We start from the raw sequence: 24884 nt of genomic DNA, 5'->3' as shown, positions 1-24884 counted from the left end.
CGATAAAACCCAAGACTTGTAAAAAGCTATGTGTAAATCATGCATAAAGAGAAGAAAGGCAATAATAAAATTATGAATGCAAGATTCATAAGTATGTACAAATTCTATTGGGAGTATGGCAAAAACAAAACTCAGTTGATGCTATTGACTTAGCCAATTGAGAAAATCAGATATATATAAACCATGAGATGCACCGTAAAAAGAAAGAGAGGGCTTGTCAGGGAATTGAACCAGGGACCTGTCGCGCCCAAAACGAAAATCATAGAATCATAATGTAAGCATGTTTTATTTGATATCTTAACCAATTTTATGTGAAAATTATATTATTTTAAAGCAGTCACTAATGTGTACAAGGAGGAAATATTAGCATAAATAAAATATTTCCTAATAGTCAATAATTTTCTAAGTATACTTGCTTGAAAATTGCTGTGCAAAGTTTTATGATGCCCAGCAGAGTTTTTCTGATGGACAAAACCCAAGACATGTCACATGCTGTGTGCAGATAAGTACTTACAAATAATTTTAGCAGTTTGACAAAAAACAAAATTCAATTGTGCAAATTAGTAAATACAATCTATTTTGAGAGTTTTGAAAAAACAACATTCAGTTGAAATTCACTCAGGAAATTGACTACAATAAGATAATGGAACCATTTCAAAGAATCTGAAAATTTGGGCTTGTCTGGGATTTGAACCCAGGACCTCTCGCACCCTAAGCGAGAATCATACCCCTTGACCAACGAGCCACCTACCTAAAGATTTTTCTTTGGATTTTTCCAATTGATTTTAAGAAAATAGCTTTTTGTTTTTAAAACACCATATACATTTATGTAAAAATGAATTTGTAGAATAAATAAAATATTTCCTTATGGTCCAGTAGATAGTTTTCTAAGGTATGCATATAGGAAAAGTGCAGGGACAAGATTTGTGAGTGCCTACAGAGTTTGGACTTCTCTCATGGACGAAGCTAAAGACTTGTCATATGCAATGTACAAATCATGCTTCCAGACACAGAAGAAAGGCAAAAGAATACCTTGCAATTTCATTTTTGAACTTTTTGTGTTTCAAAGTGAGACTATTCTTTTAAAACATTCAAAGCTATCTAGACAGAAGGGAACCTGCAGTTTTCCTGATATACCACAATATGGTTGAAATTTTAATAAGTATGCTCTTATTTGTAGAACAACTAAAATGTTTCCGTAAGATTCTATCGATAGTTTTCTATGTGTGCTTATTTGGAATGTGCAGTGACAAGATATAAAAATGGCTGCAGAGTTTGGACTTGTCTGATCGATAAAACCCAAGACTTGTAAAAAGCTATGTGTAAATCATGCATAAAGAGAAGAAAGGCAATAATAAAATTATGAATGCAAGATTCATAAGTATGTACAAATTCTATTGGGAGTATGGCAAAAACAAAACTCAGTTGATGCTATTGACTTAGCCAATTGAGAAAATCAGATATATATAAACCATGAGATGCACCGTAAAAAGAAAGAGAGGGCTTGTCAGGGAATTGAACCAGGGACCTGTCGCGCCCAAAACAAAAATCATAGAATCATCATGTAAGCATGTTTTATTTGATATCTTAACCAATTTTATGTGAAAATTATATTATTTTAAAGCAGTCACTAATGTGTACAAGGAGTAAATATTAGCATAATTAAAATATTTCCTAATAGTCAATAATTTTCTAAGTATACTTGCTTGAAAATTGCTGTGCAAAGTTTTATGATGCCCAGCAGAGTTTTTCTGATGGACAAAACCCAAGACTTGTCACATGCTGTGTGCAGATAAGTACTTACAAATAATTTTAGCAGTTTGACAAAAAACAAAATTCAATTGTGCAAATTAGTAAATACAATCTATTTTGAGAGTTTTGAAAAAACAACATTCAGTTGAAATTCACTCAGGAAATTGACTACAATAAGATAATGGAACCATTTCAAAGAATCTGAAAATTTGGGCTTGTCTGGTATTTGAACCCAGGACCTCTCGCACCCTAAGCGAGAATCATACCCCTTGACCAACGAGCCACCTACCTGAAGATTTTTCTTTGGATTTTTCAATTGATTTTAAGAAAATAGCTTTTTGTTTTTAAAACACCATATACATTTATGTAAAAATTAATTTGTAGAATTAATAAAATATTTCCTTATGGTCCAGTAGATAGTTTTCTAAGGTATGCATATAGGAAAAGTGCAGGGACAAGATTTGTGAGTGCCTACAGAGTTTGGACTTCTCTCATGGACGAAGCTAAAGACTTGTCATATGCAATGTACAAATCATGCTTCCAGACACAGAAGAAAGGCAAAAGAATACCTTGCAATTTCATTTTTGAACTTTTTGTGTTTCAAAGTGAGACTATTCTTTTAAAACATTCAAAGCTATCTAGACAGAAGGGAACCTGCAGTTTTCCTGATATACCACAATACGGTTGAAATTTTAATAAGTATGCTCTTATTTGTAGAAAAACTAAAATGTTTCCGTAAGATTCTATCGATAGTTTTCTATGTGTGCTTATTTGGAAAGTGCAGTGACAAGATATAAAAATGGCTGCAGAGTTTGGACTTGTCTGATCGATAAAACCCAAGACTTGTAAAAAGCTATGTGTAAATCATGCATAAAGAGAAGAAAGGCAATAATAAAATTATGAATGCAAGATTCATAAGTATGTACAAATTCTATTGGGAGTATGGCAAAAACAAAACTCAGTTGATGCTATTGACTTAGCCAATTGAGAAAATCAGATATATATAAACCATGAGATGCACCGTAAAACGAAAGAGAGGGCTCATCAGGGAATTGAACCAGGGACCTGTCGCGCCCAAAACGAAAATCATAGAATCATAATGTAAGCATGTTTTATTTGATATCTTAACCAATTTTATGTGAAAATTATATTATTTTAAAGCAGTCACTAATGTGTACAAGGAGGAAATATTAGCATAAATAAAATATTTCCTAATAGTCAATAATTTTCTAAGTATACTTGCTAGAAAATTGCTGTGCAAAGTTTTATGATGCCCAGCAGAGTTTTTCTGATGGACAAAACCCAAGACATGTCACATGCTGTGTACAGATAAGTACTTACAAATAATTTTAGCAGTTTGACAAAAAACAAAATTCAATTGTGCAAATTAGTAAATACAATCTATTTTGAGAGTTTTGAAAAAACAACATTCAGTTGAAATTCACTCAGGAAATTGACTACAATAAGATAATGGAACCATTTCAAAGAATCTGAAAATTTGGGCTTGTCTGGGATTTGAACCCAGGACCTCTCGCACCCTAAGCGAGAATCATACCCCTTGACCAACGAGCCACCTACCTAAAGATTTTTCTTTGGATTTTTCCAATTGATTTTAAGAAAATAGCTTTTTGTTTTTAAAACACCATATACATTTATGTAAAAATGAATTTGTAGAATAAATAAAATATTTCCTTATGGTCCAGTAGATAGTTTTCTAAGGTATGCATATAGGAAAAGTGCAGGGACAAGATTTGTGAGTGCCTACAGAGTTTGGACTTCTCTCATGGACGAAGCTAAAGACTTGTCATATGCAATGTACAAATCATGCTTCCAGACACAGAAGAAAGGCAAAAGAATACCTTGCAATTTCATTTTTGAACTTTTTGTGTTTCAAAGTGAGACTATTCTTTTAAAACATTCAAAGCTATCTAGACAGAAGGGAACCTGCAGTTTTCCTGATATACCACAATACGGTTGAAATTTTAATAAGTATGCTCTTATTTGTAGAACAACTAAAATGTTTCCGTAAGATTCTATCGATAGTTTTCTATGTGTGCTTATTTGGAATGTGCAGTGACAAGATATAAAAATGGCTGCAGAGTTTGGACTTGTCTGATCGATAAAACCCAAGACTTGTAAAAAGCTATGTGTAAATCATGCATAAAGAGAAGAAAGGCAATAATAAAATTATGAATGCAAGATTCATAAGTATGTACAAATTCTATTGGGAGTATGGCAAAAACAAAACTCAGTTGATGCTATTGACTTAGCCAATTGAGAAAATCAGATATATATAAACCATGAGATGCACCGTAAAAAGAAAGAGAGGGCTTGTCAGGGAATTGAACCAGGGACCTGTCGCGCCCAAAACGAAAATCATAGAATCATCATGTAAGCATGTTTTATTTGATATCTTAACCAATTTTATGTGAAAATTATATTATTTTAAAGCAGTCACTAATGTGTACAAGGAGTAAATATTAGCATAATTAAAATATTTCCTAATAGTCAATAATTTTCTAAGTATACTTGCTTGAAAATTGCTGTGCAAAGTTTTATGATGCCCAGCAGAGTTTTTCTGATGGACAAAACCCAAGACTTGTCACATGCTGTGTGCAGATAAGTACTTACAAATAATTTTAGCAGTTTGACAAAAAACAAAATTCAATTGTGCAAATTAGTAAATACAATCTATTTTGAGAGTTTTGAAAAAACAACATTCAGTTGAAATTCACTCAGGAAATTGACTACAATAAGATAATGGAACCATTTCAAAGAATCTGAAAATTTAGGCTTGTCTGGGATTTGAACCCAGGACCTCTCGCACCCTAAGCGAGAATCATACCCCTTGACCAACGAGCCACCTACCTGAAGATTTTTCTTTGGATTTTTCAATTGATTTTAAGAAAATAGCTTTTTGTTTTTAAAACACCATATACATTTATGTAAAAATTAATTTGTAGAATTAATAAAATATTTCCTTATGGTCCAGTAGATAGTTTTCTAAGGTATGCATATAGGAAAAGTGCAGGGACAAAATTTGTGAGTGCCTACAGAGTTTGGACTTCTCTCATGGACGAAGCTAAAGACTTGTCATATGCAATGTACAAATCATGCTTCCAGACACAGAAGAAAGGCAAAAGAATACCTTGCAATTTCATTTTTGAACTTTTTGTGTTTCAAAGTGAGACTATTCTTTTAAAACATTCAAAGCTATCTAGACAGAAGGGAACCTGCAGTTTTCCTGATATACCACAATACGGTTGAAATTTTAATAAGTATGCTCTTATTTGTAGAACAACTAAAATGTTTCCGTAAGATTCTATCGATAGTTTTCTATGTGTGCTTATTTGGAAAGTGCAGTGACAAGATATAAAAATGGCTGCAGAGTTTGGACTTGTCTGATCGATAAAACCCAAGACTTGTAAAAAGCTATGTGTAAATCATGCATAAAGAGAAGAAAGGCAATAATAAAATTATGAATGCAAGATTCATAAGTATGTACAAATTCTATTGGGAGTATGGCAAAAACAAAACTCAGTTGATGCTATTGACTTAGCCAATTGAGAAAATCAGATATATATAAACCATGAGATGCACCGTAAAAAGAAAGAGAGGGCTTGTCAGGGAATTGAACCAGGGACCTGTCGCGCCCAAAACGAAAATCATAGAATCATCATGTAAGCATGTTTTATTTGATATCTTAACCAATTTTATGTGAAAATTATATTATTTTAAAGCAGTCACTAATGTGTACAAGGAGTAAATATTAGCATAATTAAAATATTTCCTAATAGTCAATAATTTTCTAAGTATACTTGCTTGAAAATTGCTGTGCAAAGTTTTATGATGCCCAGCAGAGTTTTTCTGATGGACAAAACCCAAGACTTGTCACATGCTGTGTGCAGATAAGTACTTACAAATAATTTTAGCAGTTTGACAAAAAACAAAATTCAATTGTGCAAATTAGTAAATACAATCTATTTTGAGAGTTTTGAAAAAACAACATTCAGTTGAAATTCACTCAGGAAATTGACTACAATAAGATAATGGAACCATTTCAAAGAATCTGAAAATTTAGGCTTGTCTGGGATTTGAACCCAGGACCTCTCGCACCCTAAGCGAGAATCATACCCCTTGACCAACGAGCCACCTACCTGAAGATTTTTCTTTGGATTTTTCAATTGATTTTAAGAAAATAGCTTTTTGTTTTTAAAACACCATATACATTTATGTAAAAATTAATTTGTAGAATTAATAAAATATTTCCTTATGGTCCAGTAGATAGTTTTCTAAGGTATGCATATAGGAAAAGTGCAGGGACAAAATTTGTGAGTGCCTACAGAGTTTGGACTTCTCTCATGGACGAAGCTAAAGACTTGTCATATGCAATGTACAAATCATGCTTCCAGACACAGAAGAAAGGCAAAAGAATACCTTGCAATTTCATTTTTGAACTTTTTGTGTTTCAAAGTGAGACTATTCTTTTAAAACATTCAAAGCTATCTAGACAGAAGGGAACCTGCAGTTTTCCTGATATACCACAATACGGTTGAAATTTTAATAAGTATGCTCTTATTTGTAGAACAACTAAAATGTTTCCGTAAGATTCTATCGATAGTTTTCTATGTGTGCTTATTTGGAAAGTGCAGTGACAAGATATAAAAATGGCTGCAGAGTTTGGACTTGTCTGATCGATAAAACCCAAGACTTGTAAAAAGCTATGTGTAAATCATGCATAAAGAGAAGAAAGGCAATAATAAAATTATGAATGCAAGATTCATAAGTATGTACAAATTCTATTGGGAGTATGGCAAAAACAAAACTCAGTTGATGCTATTGACTTAGCCAATTGAGAAAATCAGATATATATAAACCATGAGATGCACCGTAAAAAGAAAGAGAGGGCTTGTCAGGGAATTGAACCAGGGACCTGTCGCGCCCAAAACGAAAATCATAGAATCATCATGTAAGCATGTTTTATTTGATATCTTAACCAATTTTATGTGAAAATTATATTATTTTAAAGCAGTCACTAATGTGTACAAGGAGTAAATATTAGCATAATTAAAATATTTCCTAATAGTCAATAATTTTCTAAGTATACTTGCTTGAAAATTGCTGTGCAAAGTTTTATGATGCCCAGCAGAGTTTTTCTGATGGACAAAACCCAAGACTTGTCACATGCTGTGTGCAGATAAGTACTTACAAATAATTTTAGCAGTTTGACAAAAAACAAAATTCAATTGTGCAAATTAGTAAATACAATCTATTTTGAGAGTTTTGAAAAAACAACATTCAGTTGAAATTCACTCAGGAAATTGACTACAATAAGATAATGGAACCATTTCAAAGAATCTGAAAATTTGGGCTTGTCTGGGATTTGAACCCAGGACCTCTCGCACCCTAAGCGAGAATCATACCCCTTGACCAACGAGCCACCTACCTGAAGATTTTTCTTTGGATTTTTCAATTGATTTTAAGAAAATAGCTTTTTGTTTTTAAAACACCATATACATTTATGTAAAAATTAATTTGTAGAATTAATAAAATATTTCCTTATGGTCCAGTAGATAGTTTTCTAAGGTATGCATATAGGAAAAGTGCAGGGACAAGATTTGTGAGTGCCTACAGAGTTTGGACTTCTCTCATGGACGAAGCTAAAGACTTGTCATATGCAATGTACAAATCATGCTTCCAGACACAGAAGAAAGGCAAAAGAATACCTTGCAATTTCATTTTTGAACTTTTTGTGTTTCAAAGTGAGACTATTCTTTTAAAACATTCAAAGCTATCTAGACAGAAGGGAACCTGCAGTTTTCCTGATATACCACAATACGGTTGAAATTTTAATAAGTATGCTCTTATTTGTAGAACAACTAAAATGTTTCCGTAAGATTCTATCGATAGTTTTCTATGTGTGCTTATTTGGAATGTGCAGTGACAAGATATAAAAATGGCTGCAGAGTTTGGACTTGTCTGATCGATAAAACCCAAGACTTGTAAAAAGCTATGTGTAAATCATGCATAAAGAGAAGAAAGGCAATAATAAAATTATGAATGCAAGATTCATAAGTATGTACAAATTCTATTGGGAGTATGGCAAAAACAAAACTCAGTTGATGCTATTGACTTAGCCAATTGAGAAAATCAGATATATATATAAACCATGAGATGCACCGTAAAAAGAAAGAGAGGGCTCGTCAGGGAATTGAACCAGGGACCTGTCACGCCCAAAACGAAAATCATAGAATCATCATGTAAGCATGTTTTATTTGATATCTTAACCAATTTTATGTGAAAATTATATTATTTTAAAGCAGTCACTAATGTGTACAAGGAGTAAATATTAGCATAATTAAAATATTTCCTAATAGTCAATAATTTTCTAAGTATACTTGCTTGAAAATTGCTGTGCAAAGTTTTATGATGCCCAGCAGAGTTTTTCTGATGGACAAAACCCAAGACTTGTCACATGCTGTGTGCAGATAAGTACTTACAAATAATTTTAGCAGTTTGACAAAAAACAAAATTCAATTGTGCAAATTAGTAAATACAATCTATTTTGAGAGTTTTGAAAAAACAACATTCAGTTGAAATTCACTCAGGAAATTGACTACAATAAGATAATGGAACCATTTCAAAGAATCTGAAAATTTGGGCTTGTCTGGGATTTGAACCCAGGACCTCTCGCACCCTAAGCGAGAATCATACCCCTTGACCAACGAGCCACCTACCTGAAGATTTTTCTTTGGATTTTTCAATTGATTTTAAGAAAATAGCTTTTTGTTTTTAAAACACCATATACATTTATGTAAAAATTAATTTGTAGAATTAATAAAATATTTCCTTATGGTCCAGTAGATAGTTTTCTAAGGTATGCATATAGGAAAAGTGCAGGGACAAGATTTGTGAGTGCCTACAGAGTTTGGACTTCTCTCATGGACGAAGCTAAAGACTTGTCATATGCAATGTACAAATCATGCTTCCAGACACAGAAGAAAGGCAAAAGAATACCTTGCAATTTCATTTTTGAACTTTTTGTGTTTCAAAGTGAGACTATTCTTTTAAAACATTCAAAGCTATCTAGACAGAAGGGAACCTGCAGTTTTCCTGATATACCACAATACGGTTGAAATTTTAATAAGTATGCTCTTATTTGTAGAACAACTAAAATGTTTCCGTAAGATTCTATCGATAGTTTTCTATGTGTGCTTATTTGGAAAGTGCAGTGACAAGATATAAAAATGGCTGCAGAGTTTGGACTTGTCTGATCGATAAAACCCAAGACTTGTAAAAAGCTATGTGTAAATCATGCATAAAGAGAAGAAAGGCAATAATAAAATTATGAATGCAAGATTCATAAGTATGTACAAATTCTATTGGGAGTATGGCAAAAACAAAACTCAGTTGATGCTATTGACTTAGCCAATTGAGAAAATCAGATATATATATAAACCATGAGATGCACCGTAAAAAGAAAGAGAGGGCTCGTCAGGGAATTGAACCAGGGACCTGTCGCGCCCAAAACGAAAATCATAGAATCATCATGTAAGCATGTTTTATTTGATATCTTAACCAATTTTATGTGAAAATTATATTATTTTAAAGCAGTCACTAATGTGTACAAGGAGGAAATATTAGCATAAATAAAATATTTCCTAATAGTCAATAATTTTCTAAGTATACTTGCTTGAAAATTGCTGTGCAAAGTTTTATGATGCCCAGCAGTGTTTTTCTGATGGACAAAACCCAAGACATGTCACATGCTGTGTGCAGATAAGTACTTACAAATAATTTTAGCAGTTTGACAAAAAACAAAATTCAATTGTGCAAATTAGTAAATACAATCTATTTTGAGAGTTTTGAAAAAACAACATTCAGTTGAAATTCACTCAGGAAATTGACTACAATAAGATAATGGAACCATTTCAAAGAATCTGAAAATTTGGGCTTGTCTGGGATTTGAACACAGGACCTCTCGCACCCTAAGCGAGAATCATACCCCTTGACCAACGAGCCACCTACCTAAAGATTTTTCTTTGGATTTTTCAATTGATTTTAAGAAAATAGCTTTTTGTTTTTAAAACACCATATACATTTATGTAAAAATGAATTTGTAGAATAAATAAAATATTTCCTTATGGTCCAGTAGATAGTTTTCTAAGGTATGCATATAGGAAAAGTGCAGGGACAAGATTTGTGAGTGCCTACAGAGTTTGGACTTCTCTCATGGACGAAGCTAAAGACTTGTCATATGCAATGTACAAATCATGCTTCCAGACACAGAAGAAAGGCAAAATAATACCTTGCAATTTCATTTTTGAACTTTTTGTGTTTCAAAGTGAGACTATTCTTTTAAAACATTCAAAGCTATCTAGACAGAAGGGAACCTGCAGTTTTCCTGATATACCACAATATGGTTGAAATTTTAATAAGTATGCTCTTATTTGTAGAACAACTAAAATGTTTCCGTAAGATTCTATCGATAGTTTTCTATGTGTGCTTATTTGGAATGTGCAGTGACAAGATATAAAAATGGCTGCAGAGTTTGGACTTGTCTGATCGATAAAACCCAAGACTTGTAAAAAGCTATGTGTAAATCATGCATAAAGAGAAGAAAGGCAATAATAAAATTATGAATGCAAGATTCATAAGTATGTACAAATTCTATTGGGAGTATGGCAAAAACAAAACTCAGTTGATGCTATTGACTTAGCCAATTGAGAAAATCAGATATATATAAACCATGAGATGCACCGTAAAAAGAAAGAGAGGGCTCGTCAGGGAATTGAACCAGGGACCTGTCGCGCCCAAAACGAAAATCATAGATTCATCATGTAAGCATGTTTTATTTGATATCTTAACCAATTTTATGTGAAAATTATATTATTTTAAAGCAGTCACTAATGTGTACAAGGAGGAAATATTAGCATAAATAAAATATTTCCTAATAGTCAATAATTTTCTAAGTATACTTGCTTGAAAATTGCTGTGCAAAGTTTTATGATGCCCAGCAGAGTTTTTCTGATGGACAAAACCCAAGACATGTCACATGCTGTGTGCAGATAAGTACTTACAAATAATTTTAGCAGTTTGACAAAAAACAAAATTCAATTGTGCAAATTAGTAAATACAATCTATTTTGAGAGTTTTGAAAAAACAACATTCGGTTGAAATTCACTCAGGAAATTGACTACAATAAGATAATAGAACCATTTCAAAGAATCTGAAAATTTGGGCTCGTCCGGGATTTGAACCCGGGACCTCTCACACCCTAAGCGAGAATCATACCCCTAGACCAACAAGCCACCTACCTGAATATTTTTCTTTGGATTTTTCAATTGATTTTAAGAAAATAGCTTTTTGTTTTTAAAACACCATATACATTTATGTAAAAATGAATTTGTAGAATAAATAAAATATTTCCTTATGGTCCAGTAGATAGTTTTCTAAGGTATGCATATAGGAAAAGTGCAGGGACAAGATTTGTGAGTGCCTACAGAGTTTGGACTTCTCTCATGGACGAAGCTAAAGACTTGTCATATGCAATGTACAAATCATGCTTCCAGACACAGAAGAAAGGCAAAAGAATACCTTGCAATTTCATTTTTGAACTTTTTGTGTTTCAAAGTGAGACTATTCTTTTAAAACATTCAAAGCTATCTAGACAGAAGGGAACCTGCAGTTTTCCTGATATACCACAATACGGTTGAAATTTTAATAAGTATGCTCTTATTTGTAGAACAACTAAAATGTTTCCGTAAGATTCTATCGATAGTTTTCTATGTGTGCTTATTTGGAATGTGCAGTGACAAGATATAAAAATGGCTGCAGAGTTTGGACTTGTCTGATCGATAAAACCCAAGACTTGTAAAAAGCTATGTGTAAATCATGCATAAAGAGAAGAAAGGCAATAATAAAATTATGAATGCAAGATTCATAAGTATGTACAAATTCTATTGGGAGTATGGCAAAAACAAAACTCAGTTGATGCTATTGACTTAGCCAATTGAGAAAATCAGATATATATAAACCATGAGATGCACCGTAAAAAGAAAGAGAGGGCTTGTCAGGGAATTGAACCAGGGACCTGTCGCGCCCAAAACGAAAATCATAGAATCATCATGTAAGCATGTTTTATTTGATATCTTAACCAATTTTATGTGAAAATTATATTATTTTAAAGCAGTCACTAATGTGTACAAGGAGTAAATATTAGCATAATTAAAATATTTCCTAATAGTCAATAATTTTCTAAGTATACTTGCTTGAAAATTGCTGTGCAAAGTTTTATGATGCCCAGCAGAGTTTTTCTGATGGACAAAACCCAAGACTTGTCACATGCTGTGTGCAGATAAGTACTTACAAATAATTTTAGCAGTTTGACAAAAAACAAAATTCAATTGTGCAAATTAGTAAATACAATCTATTTTGAGAGTTTTGAAAAAACAACATTCGGTTGAAATTCACTCAGGAAATTGACTACAATAAGATAATAGAACCATTTCAAAGAATCTGAAAATTTGGGTTCGTCCGGGATTTGAACCCAGGACCTCTCGCACCCTAAGCGAGAATCATACCCCTAGACCAACAAGCCACCTACCTGAATATTTTTCTTTTGGATTTTTCAATTGATTTTAAGAAAATAGATTTTTGTTTTTAAAACACCATATACATTTATGTAAAAATGAATTTGTAGAATAAATAAAATATTTCCTTATGGTCCAGTAGATAGTTTTCTAAGGTATGCATATAGGAAAAGTGCAGGGACAAGATTTGTGAGTGCCTACAGAGTTTGGACTTCTCTCATGGACGAAGCTAAAGACTTGTCATATGCAATGTACAAATCATGCTTCCAGACACAGAAGAAAGGCAAATGAATACCTTGCAATTTCATTTTTGAACTTTTTGTGTTTCAAAGTGAGACTATTCTTTTAAAACATTCAAAGCTATCTAGACAGAAGGGAACCTGCAGTTTTCCTGATATACCACAATACGGTTGAAATTTTAATAAGTATGCTCTTATTTGTAGAACAACTAAAATGTTTCCGTAAGATTCTATCGATAGTTTTCTATGTGTGCTTATTTGGAAAGTGCAGTGACAAGATATAAAAATGGCTGCAGAGTTTGGACTTGTCTGATCGATAAAACCCAAGACTTGTAAAAAGCTATGTGTAAATCATGCGTAAAGAGAAGAAAGGCAATAATAAAATTATGAATGCAAGATTCATAAGTATGTACAAATTCTATTGGGAGTATGGCAAAAACAAAACTCAGTTGATGCTATTGACTTAGCCAATTGAGAAAATCAGATATATATAAACCATGAGATGCACCGTAAAACGAAAGAGAGGGCTCGTCAGGGAATTGAACCAGGGACCTGTCGCGCCCAAAACGAAAATCATAGAATCATCATGTAAGCATGTTTTATTTGATATCTTAACCAATTTTATGTGAAAATTATATTATTTTAAAGCAGTCACTAATGTGTACAAGGAGGAAATATTAGCATAAATAAAATATTTCCTAATAGTCAATAATTTTCTAAGTATACTTGCTTGAAAATTGCTGTGCAAAGTTTTATGATGCCCAGCAGAGTTTTTCTGATGGATAAAACCCAAGACATGTCACATGCTGTGTGCAGATAAGTACTTACAAATAATTTTAGCAGTTTGACAAAAAACAAAATTCTATTGTGCAAATTAGTAAATACAATCTATTTTGAGAGTTTTGAAAAAACAACATTCAGTTGAAATTCACTCAGGAAATTGACTACAATAAGATAATAGAACCATTTCAAATAATCTGAAAATTTGGGCTCGTCCGGGATTTGAACCCGGGACCTCTCGCACCCTAAGTGAGAATCATACCCCTAGACCAACAAGCCACCTACCTGAATATTTTTCTTTGGATTTTTCAATTGATTTTAAGAAAATAGCTTTTTGTTTTTAAAACACCATATACATTTATGTAAAAATGAATTTGTAGAATAAATAAAATATTTCCTTATGGTCCAGTAGATAGTTTTCTAAGGTATGCATATAGGAAAAGTGCAGGGACAAGATTTGTGAGTGCCTACAGAGTTTGGACTTCTCTCATGGACGAAGCTAAAGACTTGTCATATGCAATGTACAAATCATGCTTCCAGACACAGAAGAAAGGCAAAAGAATACCTTGCAATTTCATTTTTGAACTTTTTGTGTTTCAAAGTGAGACTATTCTTTTAAAACATTCAAAGCTATCTAGACAGAAGGGAACCTGCAGTTTTCCTGATATACCACAATACGGTTGAAATTTTAATAAGTATGCTCTTATTTGTAGAACAACTAAAATGTTTCCGTAAGATTCTATCGATAGTTTTCTATGTGTGCTTATTTGGAAAGTGCAGTGACAAGATATAAAAATGGCTGCAGAGTTTGGACTTGTCTGATCGATAAAACCCAAGACTTGTAAAAAGCTATGTGTAAATCATGCATAAAGAGAAGAAAGGCAATAATAAAATTATGAATGCAAGATTCATAAGTATGTACAAATTCTATTGGGAGTATGGCAAAAACATAACTCAGTTGATGCTATTGACTTAGCCAATTGAGAAAATCAGATATATATAAACCATGAGATGCACCGTAAAAAGAAAGAGAGGGCTCGTCAGGGAATTGAACCAGGGACCTGTCGCGCCCAAAACGAAAATCATAGAATCATCATGTAAGCATGTTTTATTTGATATCTTAACCAATTTTATGTGAAAATTATATTATTTTAAAGCAGTCACTAATGTGTACAAGGAGGAAATATTAGCATAAATAAAATATTTCCTAATAGTCAATAATTTTCTAAGTATACTTGCTTGAAAATTGCTGTGCAAAGTTTTATGATGCCCAGCAGAGTTTTTCTGATGGACAAAACCCAAGACATGTCACATGCTGTGTGCAGATAAGTACTTACAAATAATTTTAGCAGTTTGACAAAAAACAAAATTCAATTGTGCAAATTAGTAAATACAATCTATTTTGAGAGTTTTGAAAAAACAACATTCATTTGAAATTCACTCAGTAAATTGACTACAATAAGATAATGGAACCATTTCAAAGAATCTGAAAATTTGGGCTTGTCTGGGATTTGAACCCAGGACCTCTCGCACCCTAAGCGAGAATCATACCCCTTGACCAACGAGCCACCTACCTAAAGATTTTTCTTTGGATTTTTCCAATTGATTTTAAGAAAATAGCTTTTTGTTTTTAAAACACCATATATATTTATGTAAAAATGAATTTGTAGAATAAATAAAATATTTCCTTATGGTCCAGTAGATAGTTTTCTAAGGTATGCATATAGGAAAAGTGCAGGGACAAGATTTGTGAGTGCCTACAGAGTTTGGACTTCTCTCATGGACGAAGCTAAAGACTTGTCATATGCAATGTACAAATCATGCTTCCAGACACAGAAGAAAGGCAAAAGAATACCTTGCAATTTCATTTTTGAACTTTTTGTGTTTCAAAGTGAGACTATTCTTTTAAAACATTCAAAGCTATCTAGACAGAAGGGAACCTGCAGTTTTCCTGATATACCACAATACGGTTGAAATTTTAATAAGTATGCTCTTATTTGTAGAACAACTAAAATGTTTCCGTAAGATTCTATCGATAGTTTTCTATGTGTGCTTATTTGGAATGTGCAGTGACAAGATATAAAAATGGCTGCAGAGTTTGGACTTGTCTGATCGATAAAACCCAAGACTTGTAAAAAGCTATGTGTAAATCATGCATAAAGAGAAGAAAGGCAATAATAAAATTATGAATGCAAGATTCATAAGTATGTACAAATTCTATTGGGAGTATGGCAAAAACAAAACTCAGTTGATGCTATTGACTTAGCCAATTGAGAAAATCAGATATATATAAACCATGAGATGCACCGTAAAAAGAAAGAGAGGGCTTGTCAGGGAATTGAACCAGGGACCTGTCGCGCCCAAAACGAAAATCATAGAATCATCATGTAAGCATGTTTTATTTGATATCTTAACCAATTTTATGTGAAAATTATATTATTTTAAAGCAGTCACTAATGTGTACAAGGAGGAAATATTAGCATAATTAAAATATTTCCTAATAGTCAATAATTTTCTAAGTATACTTGCTTGAAAATTGCTGTGCAAAGTTTTATGATGCCCAGCAGAGTTTTTCTGATGGACAAAACCCAAGACTTGTCACATGCTGTGTGCAGATAAGTACTTACAAATAATTTTAGCAGTTTGACAAAAAACAAAATTCAATTGTGCAAATTAGTAAATACAATCTATTTTGAGAGTTTTGAAAAAACAACATTCAGTTGAAATTCACTCAGGAAATTGACTACAATAAGATAATGGAACCATTTCAAAGAATCTGAAAATTTGGGCTTGTCTGGGATTTGAACCCAGGACCTCTCGCACCCTAAGCGAGAATCATACCCCTTGACCAACGAGCCACCTACCTAAAGATTTTTCTTTGGATTTTTCCAATTGATTTTAAGAAAATAGCTTTTTGTTTTTAAAACACCATATATATTTATGTAAAAATGAATTTGTAGAATAAATAAAATATTTCCTTATGGTCCAGTAGATAGTTTTCTAAGGTATGCATATAGGAAAAGTGCAGGGACAAGATTTGTGAGTGCCTACAGAGTTTGGACTTCTCTCATGGACGAAGCTAAAGACTTGTCATATGCAATGTACAAATCATGCTTCCAGACACAGAAGAAAGGCAAAAGAATACCTTGCAATTTCATTTTTGAACTTTTTGTGTTTCAAAGTGAGACTATTCTTTTAAAACATTCAAAGCTATCTAGACAGAAGGGAACCTGCAGTTTTCCTGATATACCACAATACGGTTGAAATTTTAATAAGTATGCTCTTATTTGTAGAACAACTAAAATGTTTCCGTAAGATTCTATCGATAGTTTTCTATGTGTGCTTATTTGGAATGTGCAGTGACAAGATATAAAAATGGCTGCAGAGTTTGGACTTGTCTGATCGATAAAACCCAAGACTTGTAAAAAGCTATGTGTAAATCATGCATAAAGAGAAGAAAGGCAATAATAAAATTATGAATGCAAGATTCATAAGTATGTACAAATTCTATTGGGAGTATGGCAAAAACAAAACTCAGTTGATGCTATTGACTTAGCCAATTGAGAAAATCAGATATATATAAACCATGAGATGCACCGTAAAAAGAAAGAGAGGGCTTGTCAGGGAATTGAACCAGGGACCTGTCGCGCCCAAAACGAAAATCATAGAATCATCATGTAAGCATGTTTTATTTGATATCTTAACCAATTTTATGTGAAAATTATATTATTTTAAAGCAGTCACTAATGTGTACAAGGAGGAAATATTAGCATAATTAAAATATTTCCTAATAGTCAATAATTTTCTAAGTATACTTGCTTGAAAATTGCTGTGCAAAGTTTTATGATGCCCAGCAGAGTTTTTCTGATGGACAAAACCCAAGACTTGTCACATGCTGTGTGCAGATAAGTACTTACAAATAATTTTAGCAGTTTGACAAAAAACAAAATTCAATTGTGCAAATTAGTAAATACAATCTATTTTGAGAGTTTTGAAAAAACAACATTCAGTTGAAATTCACTCAGGAAATTGACTACAATAAGATAATGGAACCATTTCAAAGAATCTGAAAATTTGGGCTTGTCTGGGATTTGAACCCAGGACCTCTCGCACCCTAAGCAAGAATCATACCCCTTGACCAACGAGCCACCTACCTGAAGATTTTTCTTTGGATTTTTCAATTGATTTTAAGAAAATAGCTTTTTGTTTTTAAAACACCGTATACATTTATGTAAAAATTAATTTGTAGAATTAATAAAATATTTCCTTATGGTCCAGTAGATAGTTTTCTAAGGTATGCATATAGGAAAAGTGCAGGGACAAGATTTGTGAGTGCCTACAGAGTTTGGACTTCTCTCATGGACGAAGCTAAAGACTTGTCATATGCAATGTACAAATCATGCTTCCAGACACAGAAGAAAGGCAAAAGAATACCTTGCAATTTCATTTTTGAACTTTTTGTGTTTCAAAGTGAGACTATTCTTTTAAAACATTCAAAGCTATCTAGACAGAAGGGAACCTGCAGTTTTCCTGATATACCACAATACGGTTGAAATTTTAATAAGTATGCTCTTATTTGTAGAACAACTAAAATGTTTCCGTAAGATTCTATCGATAGTTTTCTATGTGTGCTTATTTGGAATGTGCAGTGACAAGATATAAAAATGGCTGCAGAGTTTGGACTTGTCTGATCGATAAAACCCAAGACTTGTAAAAAGCTATGTGTAAATCATGCATAAAGAGAAGAAAGGCAATAATAAAATTATGAATGCAAGATTCATAAGTATGTACAAATTCTATTGGGAGTATGGCAAAAACAAAACTCAGTTGATGCTATTGACTTAGCCAATTGAGAAAATCAGATATATATAAACCATGAGATGCACCGTAAAAAGAAAGAGAGGGCTTGTCAGGGAATTGAACCAGGGACCTGTCGCGCCCAAAACGAAAATCATAGAATCATCATGTAAGCATGTTTTATTTGATATCTTAACCAATTTTATGTGAAAATTATATTATTTTAAAGCAGTCACTAATGTGTACAAGGAGGAAATATTAGCATAATTAAAATATTTCCTAATAGTCAATAATTTTCTAAGTATACTTGCTTGAAAATTGCTGTGCAAAGTTTTATGATGCCCAGCAGAGTTTTTCTGATGGACAAAACCCAAGACTTGTCACATGCTGTGTGCAGATAAGTACTTACAAATAATTTTAGCAGTTTGACAAAAAACAAAATTCAATTGTGCAAATTAGTAAATACAATCTATTTTGAGAGTTTTGAAAAAACAACATTCAGTTGAAATTCACTCAGGAAATTGACTACAATAAGATAATGGAACCATTTCAAAGAATCTGAAAATTTGGGCTTGTCTGGGATTTGAACCCAGGACCTCTCGCACCCTAAGCGAGAATCATACCCCTTGACCAACGAGCCACCTACCTGAAGATTTTTCTTTGGATTTTTCAATTGATTTTAAGAAAATAGCTTTTTGTTTTTAAAACACCGTATACATTTATGTAAAAATTAATTTGTAGAATTAATAAAATATTTCCTTATGGTCCAGTAGATAGTTTTCTAAGGTATGCATATAGGAAAAGTGCAGGGACAAGATTTGTGAGTGCCTACAGAGTTTGGACTTCTCTCATGGACGAAGCTAAAGACTTGTCATATGCAATGTACAAATCATGCTTCCAGACACAGAAGAAAGGCAAAAGAATACCTTGCAATTTCATTTTTGAACTTTTTGTGTTTCAAAGTGAGACTATTCTTTTAAAACATTCAAAGCTATCTAGACAGAAGGGAACCTGCAGTTTTCCTGATATACCACAATACGGTTGAAATTTTAATAAGTATGCTCTTATTTGTAGAACAACTAAAATGTTTCCGTAAGATTCTATTGATAGTTTTCTATGTGTGCTTATTTGGAAAGTGCAGTGACAAGATCTAAAAATGGCGACAGAGTTTGGACTTGTCTGATCGATAAAACCCAAGACTTGTAAAAAGCTATGTGTAAATCATGCATAAATAGAAGAAAGGCAAAAGGAAAATGATGAATGCAAGATTCATAAGTATGTACAAATTCTATTGGGAGTATGGCAAAAACAAAACTCAGTTGATGCTATTGATTTAGCCAATTGAGAAATCATATATATATAAACCATGAGATGCACCGTAAAAAGAAAGAGAGGGCTCGTCAGGGAATTGAACCAGGGACCTGTCGCGCCCAAAACGAAAATCATAGAATCATCAAATAAGCATGTTTTATTTGATATCTTAACCAATTTTATGTGAAAATTATATTATTTTAAAGCAGTCACTAATGTGTACAAGGAGGAAATATTAGCATAAATAAAATATTTCCTAATAGTCAATAATTTTCTAAGTATACTTGCTTGAAAATTGCTGTGCAAAGTTTTATGATGCCCAGCAGTGTTTTTCTGATGGATAAAACCCAAGACATGTCACATGCTGTGTGCAGATAAGTACTTACAAATAATTTTAGCAGTTTGACAAAAAACAAAATTCAATTGTGCAAATTAGTAAATACAATCTATTTTGAGAGTTTTGAAAAAACAACATTCAGTTGAAATTCACTCAGGAAATTGACTACAATAAGATAATGGAACCATTTCAAAGAATCTGAAAATTTGGGCTCATCCGGGATTTGAACCCGGGACCTCTCGCACCCTAAGCGAGAATCATACCCCTAGACCAACAAGCCACCTACCTGAATATTTTTCTTTGGATTTTTCAATTGATTTTAAGAAAATAGCTTTTTGTTTTTAAAACACCATATACATTTATGTAAAAATTAATTTGTAGAATAAATAAAATATTTCCTTATGGTCCAGTAGATAGTTTTCTAAGGTATGCATATAGGAAAAGTGCAGGGACAAGATTTGTGAGTGCCTACAGAGTTTGGACTTCTCTCATGGACGAAGCTAAAGACTTGTCATATGCAATGTTCAAATCATGCTTCCAGACACAGAAGAAAGGCAAAAGAATACCTTGCAATTTCATTTTTGAACTTTTTGTGTTTCAAAGTGAGACTATTCTTTTAAAACATTCAAAGCTATCTAGACAGAAGGGAACCTGCAGTTTTCCTGATATACCACAATACGGTTGAAATTTTAATAAGTATGCTCTTATTTGTAGAACAACTAAAATGTTTCCGTAAGATTCTATCGATAGTTTTCTATGTGTGCTTATTTGGAAAGTGCAGTGACAAGATATAAAAATGGCTGCAGAGTTTGGACTTGTCTGATCGATAAAACCCAAGACTTGTAAAAAGCTATGTGTAAATCATGCATAAAGAGAAGAAAGGCAATAATAAAATTATGAATGCAAGATTCATAAGTATGTACAAATTCTATTGGGAGTATGGCAAAAACAAAACTCAGTTGATGCTATTGACTTAGCCAATTGAGAAAATCAGATATATATAAACCATGAGATGCACCGTAAAAAGAAAGAGAGGGCTTGTCAGGGAATTGAACCAGGGACCTGTCGCGCCCAAAACGAAAATCATAGAATCATCACGTAAGCATGTTTTATTTGATATCTTAACCAATTTTATGTGAAAATTATATTATTTTAAAGCAGTCACTAATGTGTACAAGGAGGAAATATTAGCATAAATAAAATATTTCCTAATAGTCAATAATTTTCTAAGTATACTTGCTTGAAAATTGCTGTGCAAAGTTTTATGATGCCCAGCAGAGTTTTTCTGATGGACAAAACCCAAGACATGTCACATGCTGTGTGCAGATAAGTACTTACAAATAATTTTAGCAGTTTGACAAAAAACAAAATTCAATTGTGCAAATTAGTAAATACAATCTATTTTGAGAGTTTTGAAAAAACAACATTCAGTTGAAATTCACTCAGGAAATTGACTACAATAAGATAATGGAACCATTTCAAAGAATCTGAAAATTTGGGCTTGTCTGGGATTTGAACCCAGGACCTCTCGCACCCTAAGCGAGAATCATACCCCTTGACCAACGAGCCACCTACCTAAAGATTTTTCTTTGGATTTTTCCAATTGATTTTAAGAAAATAGCTTTTTGTTTTTAAAACACCATATATATTTATGTAAAAATGAATTTGTAGAATAAATAAAATATTTCCTTATGGTCCAGTAGATAGTTTTCTAAGGTATGCATATAGGAAAAGTGCAGGGACAAGATTTGTGAGTGCCTACAGAGTTTGGGCTTCTCTCATGGACGAATCTAAAGACTTGTCATATGCAATGTACAAATCATGCTTCCAGACACAGAAGAAAGGCAAAAGAAAACCTTGCAATTTCATTTTTTAACTTTTTGTGTTTCAAAGTGAGACTATTCTTTTAAAACATTCAAAGCTATCTAGACAGAAGGGAACCTGCAGTTTTCCTGATATACCACAATACGGTTGAAATTTGAATAAGTATGCTCTTATTTGTAGTACAACTAAAATGTTTTCGTAAGATTCTATTGATAGTTTTCTATGTGTGCTTATTTGGAAAGTGCAGTGACAAGATATAAAAATGGCGACAGAGTTTGGACTTGTCTGATCGATAAAACCCAAGACTTGTAAAAAGCTATGTGTAAATCATGCATAAATAGAAGAAAGGCAATAGGAAAATGATGAAGGCAAGATTCATAAGTATGTACAAATTCTATTGGGAGAATGGCAAAAACAAAACTCAGTTGATGCTATTGACTTAGCCAATTGAGAAAATCAGATATATATAAACCATGAGATGCACCGTAAAAAGAAAGAGAGGGCTCGTCAGGGAATTGAACCAGGGACCTGTCGCGCCCAAAACGAAAATCATAGAATCATCAAGTAAGCATGTTTTATTTGATATCTTAACCAATTTTATGTGAAAATTATATTATTTTAAAGCAGTCACTAATGTGTACAAGGAGGAAATATTAGCATAAATAAAATATTTCCTAATAGTCAATAATTTTCTAAGTATACTTGCTTGAAAATTGCTGTGCAAAGTTTTATGATGCCCAGCAGAGTTTTTCTGATGGATAAAACCCAAGACATGTCACATGCTGTGTGCAGATAAGTACTTACAAATAATTTTAGCAGTTTGACAAAACACTAAATTCAATTGTGCAAATTAGTAAATACAATCTATTTTGAGAGTTTTGAAAAAACAACATTCAGTTGAAATTCACTCAGGAAATTGACTACAATAAGATAATAGAACCATTTCAAAGAATCTGAGAATTTGGGCTCGTCCGGGATTTGAACCCGGGACCTCTCGCACCCTAAGCGAGAATCATACCCCTAGACCAACGAGCCACCTACCTGAAGATTTTTCTTTGGATTTTTCAATTGATTTCTAGAAAATAGCTTTTTGTTTTTAAAACACCATATACATTTATGTAAAAATGAATTTGTAGATATAAAATATTTCCTTATGGTCCAGTAGATAGTTTTCTAAGGTATGCATATAGGAAAAGTGCAGGGACAAGATTTGTGAGTGCCTACAGAGTTTGGACTTCTCTCATGGATGAAGCTAAAGACTTGTCATATGCAATGTACAAATCATGCTTCCAGACACAGAAGAAAGGCAAAAGAATACCTTGCAATTTCATTTTTGAACTTTTTGTGTTTCAAAGTGAGACTATTCTTTTAAAACATTCAAAGCTATCTAGACAGAAGGGAACTTGCAGTTTTCCTGATATACCACAATACGGTTGAAATTTTAATAAGTATGCTCTTATTTGTAGTACAACTAAAATGTTTTCGTAAGATTCTATTGATAGTTTTCTATGTGTGCTTATTTGGAAAGTGCAGTGTCAAGATATAAAAATGGCGACAGAGTTTGGACTTGTCTGATCGATAAAACCCAAGACTTGTAAAAAGCTATGTGTAAATCATGCATAAATAGAAGAAAGGCAATAGGAAAATGATGAAGGCAAGATTCATAAGTATGTACAAATTCTATTGGGAGAATGGCAAAAACAAAACTCAGTTGATGCTATTGACTTAGCCAATTGAGAAAATCAGATATATATAAACCATGAGATGCACCGTAAAAAGAAAGAGAGGGCTCGTCAGGGAATTGAACCAGGGACCTGTCGCGCCCAAAACGAAAATCATAGAATCATCAAGTAAGCATGTTTTATTTGATATCTTAACCAATTTTATGTGAAAATTATATTATTTTAAAGCAGTCACTAATGTGTACAAGGAGGAAATATTAGCATAAATAAAATATTTCCTAATAGTCAATAATTTTCTAAGTATACTTGCTTGAAAATTGCTGTGCAAAGTTTTATGATGCCCAGCAGAGTTTTTCTGATGGATAAAACCCAAGACATGTCACATGCTGTGTGCAGATAAGTACTTACAAATAATTTTAGCAGTTTGACTAAAAACAAAATTCAATTGTGCAAATTAGTAAATACAATCTATTTTGAGAGTTTTGAAAAAACAACATTCAGTTGAAATTCACTCAGGAAATTGACTACAATAAGATAATAGAACCATTTCAAAGAATCTGAAAATTTGGGCTCATCCGGGATTTGAACCCGGGACCTTTCACACCCTAAGCGAGAATCATACCCCTAGACCAACGAGCCACCTACCTGAAGATTTTTCTTTGGATTTTTCAATTGATTTTTAGAAAATAGCTTTTTGTTTTTAAAACACCATATACATTTATGTAAAAATGAATTTGTAGAATAAATAAAATATTTCCTTATGGTCCAGTAGATAGTTTTCTAAGGTATGCATATAGGAAAAGTGCAGGGACAAGATTTGTGAGTGCCTACAGAGTTTGGGCTTCTCTCATGGACGAATCTAAAGACTTGTCATATGCAATGTACAAATCATGCTTCCAGACACAGAAGAAAGGCAAAAGAAAACCTTGCAATTTCATTTTTTAACTTTTTGTGTTTCAAAGTGAGACTATTCTTTTAAAACATTCAAAGCTATCTAGACAGAAGGGAACCTGCAGTTTTCCTGATATACCACAATACGGTTGAAATTTGAATAAGTATGCTCTTATTTGTAGTACAACTAAAATGTTTTCGTAAGATTCTATTGATAGTTTTCTATGTGTGCTTATTTGGAAAGTGCAGTGACAAGATATAAAAATGGCGACAGAGTTTGGACTTGTCTGATCGATAAAACCCAAGACTTGTAAAAAGCTATGTGTAAATCATGCATAAATAGAAGAAAGGCAATAGGAAAATGATGAAGGCAAGATTCATAAGTATGTACAAATTCTATTGGGAGAATGGCAAAAACAAAACTCAGTTGATGCTATTGACTTAGCCAATTGAGAAAATCAGATATATATAAACCATGAGATGCACCGTAAAAAGAAAGAGAGGGCTCGTCAGGGAATTGAACCAGGGAGCTGTCGCGCCCAAAACGAAAATCATAGAATCATCAAGTAAGCATGTTTTATTTGATATCTTAACCAATTTTATGTGAAAATTATATTATTTTAAAGCAGTCACTAATGTGTACAAGGAGGAAATATTAGCATAAATAAAATATTTCCTA

General features: G+C 32.7%; 7 non-coding genes across 7 annotated transcripts; all 7 read right to left on the bottom strand.

Annotated features, from left to right (window-relative positions):
- Window positions 1-4542: 4542 nt before the first annotated feature.
- TRNAP-AGG (transfer RNA proline (anticodon AGG)) lies at window positions 4543-4614 on the bottom strand. Its single transcript has one exon. It is a non-coding gene; the product is annotated as a tRNA-Pro (tRNA).
- Window positions 4615-5831: 1217 nt separating this feature from the next.
- Window positions 5832-5903, bottom strand: TRNAP-AGG (transfer RNA proline (anticodon AGG)). The gene has a single exon. It is a non-coding gene; the product is annotated as a tRNA-Pro (tRNA).
- A 5088-nt stretch (window positions 5904-10991) lies between these two features.
- TRNAP-AGG (transfer RNA proline (anticodon AGG)) lies at window positions 10992-11063 on the bottom strand. The gene has a single exon. It is a non-coding gene; the product is annotated as a tRNA-Pro (tRNA).
- A 2507-nt stretch (window positions 11064-13570) lies between these two features.
- On the bottom strand, window positions 13571-13642 carry TRNAP-AGG (transfer RNA proline (anticodon AGG)). Its single transcript has one exon. It is a non-coding gene; the product is annotated as a tRNA-Pro (tRNA).
- Window positions 13643-20016: 6374 nt separating this feature from the next.
- TRNAP-AGG (transfer RNA proline (anticodon AGG)) lies at window positions 20017-20088 on the bottom strand. Its single transcript has one exon. It is a non-coding gene; the product is annotated as a tRNA-Pro (tRNA).
- A 2507-nt stretch (window positions 20089-22595) lies between these two features.
- TRNAP-AGG (transfer RNA proline (anticodon AGG)) lies at window positions 22596-22667 on the bottom strand. Its single transcript has one exon. It is a non-coding gene; the product is annotated as a tRNA-Pro (tRNA).
- A 1214-nt stretch (window positions 22668-23881) lies between these two features.
- On the bottom strand, window positions 23882-23953 carry TRNAP-AGG (transfer RNA proline (anticodon AGG)). The gene has a single exon. It is a non-coding gene; the product is annotated as a tRNA-Pro (tRNA).
- Between the last annotated feature and the right edge of the window lie 931 nt (window positions 23954-24884).

This window comes from Taudactylus pleione, unplaced genomic scaffold (genome assembly GCF_031769625.1).
Source record: "Taudactylus pleione unplaced genomic scaffold, aTauple2 ptg000317l, whole genome shotgun sequence".
NCBI lineage: Eukaryota > Metazoa > Chordata > Amphibia > Anura > Myobatrachidae > Taudactylus > Taudactylus pleione.
Note: the sequence above shows the minus strand (reverse complement) of the source record. Positions and strands in the feature narration are given on the sequence as shown.